Raw genomic sequence first — 7,213 nt, forward strand, 5'->3', positions numbered from 1 at the left:
CACACACACACACACACACACACACACACACACACACACACACACACACACACACACACACACACACACACACACACACACACACACACACACACACACACACACACACACACACACACGAATCACACACGAATCACACACACACATGCACACGCACACACACCTTTTTTTTTTTTTTTTTTTTTTTTTTTTTTTTAAGGTTATATTTTTCCTTTTTTTTGTTGTTGTTGTTGAGAATAATTGTTGTACGTTCTCGGATGACAGGTTATAATTTGCCTTGTGCATACTTTTAGCTGTTTGCAATTTTACCAAATTATAGAACTTTAATATATCTGACGAGTCAAATGATTTTCATTTTAGAAGAAAAAAAACATCCATCCATCCATCCATTTTCTACCGCTTATTCCCTTTGGGGTCGCGGGGGGCGCTGGAGCCTATCTCAGTTACAATCGGGCGGAAGGCGGGGTACACCCTGGACAAGTCGCCACCTCATCGCAGGGCCAACACAGATAGACAGACAACATTCACACTCACATCCACACACTAGGGCCAATTTAGTGTTGCCAAACAACTTATCCCCAGGTGCATGTCTTTGGAGGTGGGAGGAAGCCAGAGTACCCGGAGGGAACCCACGCAGTCACGGGGAGGACATGCAAACTCCACACAAAAAGATCCCGAGCCCGGGATTGAACCCAAGACTATACAATATACAATATACATATATATATATATATATCCATCCATCCATCCATTTTCTACCGCTTATTCCCTTTGGGGTCGCGGGGGGCGCTGGAGCCTATCTCAGCTACAATCGGGCGGAAGGCGGGGTATATATATATATTTACTTACAAATGTCCCCTTTTTGCTCCGGGTGGAAAGGAGGCTTTTCTTACGCCAGAGAGTCCAGACGAGGCCGCCGTCGAAGGCTTGCTCACGGACAACATCATGGAAAAAGACGACGAGGGTCTTACATGCTCCAGCTGTAAGTTCTTTTTGCTTTCTGTACGTTCTTCCTTAAAGCTCCGGAGTTTTGAGGAGCTCCTCACACTAACCCGTCTTTTGCACAAATGAATTTCGCGCGCAGAGAAGTAGGCGGGGTCTGATTCCAGAGGTGGGGGTTGTTTCCGAGTGTGAGCGTGAGAGTGGCGTGCGAAAACGAGAGCGCCACATGCGGTTAAAGTCCTTCATATTTTTCCATACTTTATTGTTACATCCCTAATGCCAACGAACAATAAAGATGGTAACTTTGTTTAGAAATATTTATTCATACCGTAAATGTGCTGTTTATTACGTTGTTACATGAATACTAATAACTCTTAAAGTTTTGTCCATTTTATAGCAATGAAAAGTGCTGATAAAAAAACTAGTAATCAATGTTTTGAGGACGGTCAAAATAGCGGCAATAAATACAAACAAAACAACACCAAAGCTTTCTTGATGTGTTAAGAAAACCGCACATATGTATATAAACAAAATTAGGCGGCAGACTTTGACTAAAGGCTTTTTTTCTTTTTTTTTCTGACTCAACATTTTCTCACCGTAGCTAGACAGCTTCAGGAATCCATTAGGAATACAAAACACATTAACGTCTTACAAACAACAAGCGTTTTGCCTCTAACAATAAACGCTCTAAAACATTTACAAATTAAAACATATAAAGAAAAAACATATTTTAAAACTCATATAATAGTAGAACAATATTCATAATGTTTGTTTTGCTAAAGAAAGTATATTATATAGGTATGTTGCTAATGTTTTATACATGTGTTTATTTTAAATAACACTTTGTTAAAAATATTTTAAGGTATTAGTTATTTTTGAGCACATTTGACAATTGATGATAACCGTGATATTTTGGTCACAATAACTGTGATATGATTTTATTTTTTAACATTTCTAATTTACATAAACTTGTTGTAATGCCTCCATGTTTGTTTCGTGTTTTAACATTAAGGAAAGTTTGTATTGTTTATTATTGTTGTTTGGCACAGTTTATTTTTAATAAGCTAAGCGTTTTATTAAAGTACATCACAGATTAACACTCGCACATGTCCGAGAAGAAGTATGAAGAAGCGGAGCTAATTTACTGTTTTTGACCAAATTGCAAGATTTTGTGCCATTCCCTCCCCACTGCGACAGACCCTTGATGAGCTGACATGGGCTACATTCCATATGTTAATGTGCGTGGTGTGACCATTGTACGTTCTCGGATGACAGGTTATAATTTGCTTTGTGCATACTTTTAGGTGTTTGCAATTTTACCAAATTATAGAACTTTAATATTTTTGACTTAATAAATAAACGGTTTGTATGTTTTTTTTATATCCAACATGATGTATTATTTCGGTCGGAATGTGCACGGATTGAAATTTATACATTTACGATCGTCTGAAAGAGACAGAGACAGATTTAATGTCAGAGGTCATCCCAGCCAGAAACCAGATCCTTTGAGTACACAAACACATACACACGCACACGCACACGCACACGCACACACACACACACACACACACACACACACACACACACACACACACACGCACACACACACACACACACACACACACGCACACACACACACACACAGCAAATGGTTGGTATAAGGTTTAATTGTTGTTGATTGAAACATTATACGTTTACGATTTTTACTGACAAAAACCAAACGTTATTTTCTTGAGAAAGCAAAAGGTCTTTTAGATTAGATGCACAGCCCAGACAGAGACAGAAACACAATAGTTTTGTAATATGTAATTAATTTAGTCGTTATTAACATACTGAGATGAAGAATATCTTATTTTTAATAAGGTTGAAAGTATCTCTCATCATTATTTTTCTTTGTACTCTGTAAGCACAAATATTTTGAACAATCTCTTAAACAGGATCATATCAGTTCAATTTTTAACTTCTTTACTTAATCCATCCCGTAATTTTTATTTGACATACTGATATGCTAAAAGTTTTAAGTGTTGTATGTGCATACAAAGGTTTAAAATTATTTTTTAAGGTTTTATTTCTTCTTTTTTTTGTTGTTGAGAATAATTGTTGTACGTTCTTGGATAGCAGGTTATAGTTGACTTTGTGCATATTTTTAGCTGTTTGCAAATTCAATATGTCGGGGAATATCAATTTTTTTTTTTGATTCTGTAAATAATGGGTTTGAGACTTCTCTAAATCCAACATGATGTATTATTTTAACCGGTCTTCTTTTTTTTTGTAACACGAATCACACACACACACACACACACACACACACACACACACACACACACACACACACACACACACACACACACACACACACACACACACACACACACACACACACACACACACACACACACACGCACACACAGAGAAGGTGACAACATAGGTTGTAGTGTCCAAAGTTCATTGTCATCTGCAGTCGGTATTGTTTATCATGATGCTGATTATTATTTAAAACATGACCAACATTAGCATTTGAATAGAACATACATCCTCAAAGAGGTTGTTTCTTCCATTTGATGGATTGAATTATTACATGTACTAAAATATACATGTACTAATATATACAATACATGTATTGAGACAGAGGTCTCCAAATATTTTCCAGCAAGGTTTGCATACTGAAAAAACAAAGTCATTTTGATATTGTTATTACACACATACATGCATACATACATATACTACATATGAATATATGTATATTGTTATATATATACATATATACACATACATATACACACTGTATATATATATCCATATATGTATGTATATATATATATATATATATATATATATATATATATATATATATATATATATATATATATATATATATATATATATATATATATATATATATATATATATATATATACACACACATACATATATATATACACATGTCTATATATAAATAACTAAAAATGTTCAGCCTGTGCTAAAGGTGACAAAGCGTATCATTATTATTATTTATTGATATTGAAATGTAATGTTTTTGTCATTATATTACATATTTTTGCTCTTTTCAACATTTACATTTTTTAAATTTTTTGTTTGATTTGATTTTGTGAACATGCTGCTGGCCAACAAACAAACATATATACATGTACATTTATACATCGTATATACATACTTCACTTTTCCACACAATACAGTAGCTTTAAGTGATGATGTTTTTACAGAATTAAGAGTTAGAAAAGAAGAGAAAGAAGAAAAAAGCTCGTATTCATTCAACTAACAACACAAAAAACAGCAGTCTAAACTTCTTCTTCTTGCCTCTAACTCACAAATTTTTCTTCATTTTACCAACAAAAACTTCTGTGACCGAAGCAAAAATATGGATACTTCAAAATACGCTGTGAGTACTAGTATTTCAAAGTTGGTCTTCTTTTGTGTGTAATACCCTGCTAGTATTGCAAACTTATTGTTATTATTGTTATAATAGTAATTGTCAATTTATTTATTTACACAATGTATTGAACTTTCTGAAAAAAACACAACTTGAAGTAAGAATACAAGAACACCTTTTTCCTATTTGAGATATTTAGTTGTAATCAAAATGCAATACGATATAATAACATAATAATATGTATGTGTATGCACATATTTATGGAATTTTATCTGATCATTTTCACACTGCTTTGTTTTGATTTTTGTATTAAAAAAAAAAAAAAGACTGTAAAGAATGTGTTTTTATTTGATTATTCTTTTTGTGTTAAGTGAAGAAATGTGGCGTCATAAACTCCTGGTGCATTACACAACATTTATATGATCTATTTATTTATATTTATATAATCTACTGTCATGAGTTGAGGATAAAATAGTTTTTTTTTAGGAAATATGTAGGTACAGATGAATAAAGCATTTATTTAGATGTTGTATGAAATAGCAAAATTCCACCATTCATTTACATTTTACTCAATTTATGATGTGTAAAATGTAATTAATCTTACTTTTTTAATCAAAGGGATCTGTAGCTTGAAGAAGATACAATAAGAGTGATAATATAAAAAATGTATAATATGTGCAAGCTATAAGTAATAAACAACCTTAAGTTGCCAAAAGAGGCTAGCAGAAAAAGTATTTTTTCTCATCAAAAGGGGAGAAAAACAAGTTGAGATCTAAACATACTCTAAAACATTTGTATGCACAACATTGTATGTATTTGTATGTGGAATCAAAGTATGTAATTAAAAAAAAGGCTTGAAATAATATCAAATATGTATCAGTTTGAGAAACAGTATAAGCATATGGTGTTTTCAAAATACAACAAAGGAGAAGAACTGTACTTAATATCGTGTCAAACACTTCATATTTATTGAACATGATTTGGATCAAGTAAGTTTGGCTTCTTCACTCTCCCTTTTTTCTATGTGTTGAACTGTTTTGAGTATTAATTGTTTATTTTGAATATGATCCCAATAAACCGTATTGTTTTGTAATAATTGCGCGTGAAGCAGTCAACCCCATCTTTTTTTATCACGTATTTGTAAAAAATCCTCTAAAGGTTTCATGTAGCAACACCAGATTTAACTCCGACAACTCGATTATTCCAAAAAATAGTTGAAATAATATTCTCTTTTTGAAGCATTTTTTTTGCTGTTGATTTTGTTGTTTTTTTTTCTACCATCATATTTGACATTTTCCCTCTTAATAAACTGAAGAGAAATTAAGGCATAATTGGCGGCCTTTAGAAGGAGCCCACAGGTCAAAGTGGCGTCTGACTCACGGCGTTTGGAATGTAGTTTTTACAAAATAAACGCAGGATTGGGACGCATCAAACAGCAGGTGCCGCAAACAGCAGCAGGAAGTAATCGTTCATTAAAAAATAGGGAGACCGAAAAAATGGCCTGCGATAAACATGTCGTCTGTTATTATTATTATTATTAATGATTACGGTAAAAAAAAAACTTCAATCATGTGATTGTTGTAATTTTCCAAATAAACTTAAGTTATGTCTTTTTCATTTTTAAATGTGATAAAATATTTTGGAGGGAAGACCAAAAAAAAAAAATTACTGAAACGGACTTCTAATTTAGATTTTTTTTTAAACAATATTTATCTTTGGTATAGAAGCACCTTTTTGCCGATAAGTACTAGAAGAGTGGGAAAAAATAACTTGTTTAGTTGTGTTTCTTCTTGCTTTTCTTTTTAAATGTTGTATTATTTCAACCAACATACATTTACAGCACATTCTTATGACATCTATGTATATTTGTTCCCTCTAAAAAATGTAATAAAAACTAAGCTATAAATGTGATAAAACACATACTCCACGACTCAAAATACTCATTGTTTCATCCCAGACAACTTCATTTTACAAGGTTCCGAAGCTGAAGATGACACATTTTAATAACAGCACTGAAAGTAACAGGAGTGAGATTTTAGATGAAATATAACCTTATGGCATGTACGCTAATGTCATGTTGACACTAAAAACATTACAATCATCAACAAAAACATGTATTTAAAAATAATAATAATAATGTATGTAACAGGACTGTGTTGAGATTTGAACCCCCCGTCATAGTGTTCTATATATGATGGAATATACATAACATTTTATAAACTTACTTTTAATGTTCCTTCCCTGCAGAGGATGTGAATGATGCAACTACCTGTGGACCATGTGACTTATGGAGGAATATTATGTCATGTGTTAAGGTAACAGGACTGAGTGAAAATAACTAAAGCGTACATTTTAACATTATATTAAAGTATAGTTTGGATAACAAGTAACACAAAAATGTAAAAATTTGGGTTGTAAAACTTTGCTAATGTGAATTATCAAAAATTAATGCATTAATTATGTAAATTAAGATTAATCACACAATTGATTTTGTCCACTCTTTGACATTAAGTGTGGATGTTTACCTGGAAGGTGTGTTGTTATACGTCAGTGATCAGGTCAATCAGCACATGTCATGAAAAAATATTTTTATGAATTGTACAGTAAATTAAATCCTGTATTCATAGATTATATTCCTTGAAATATATTGATTATGTAGAACCGTCCTTTTGCAGTTTCGCTGAAATACATTTTGTATGACAAGAGCTAATGATTATTCCATGAAAAGATCAAGGCTCCAACATATTATTTACAATCACTATGATCATTATGCTTTTTTTTCATGGCATTATGTATGTGCAACCTGTAACTGTACAACACTAATAGCATTTAAATTCTCATATTATCTAATATAGACATTAGCAAATAGAATATACCTGC

General features: G+C 32.4%; 1 protein-coding gene across 2 annotated transcripts in view; it reads right to left on the reverse strand.

Annotated features, from left to right (window-relative positions):
• Window positions 1-7,213, reverse strand: part of LOC133620592 (cytoglobin-1-like) — a 64,711-nt gene that overhangs the window by 38,160 nt on the left and 19,338 nt on the right. The gene's annotated exons all lie outside the window — the stretch shown is intronic.

This window comes from Nerophis lumbriciformis, linkage group LG24, assembly GCF_033978685.3.
Source record: "Nerophis lumbriciformis linkage group LG24, RoL_Nlum_v2.1, whole genome shotgun sequence".
Taxonomy (NCBI): Eukaryota; Metazoa; Chordata; class Actinopteri; order Syngnathiformes; family Syngnathidae; genus Nerophis; species Nerophis lumbriciformis.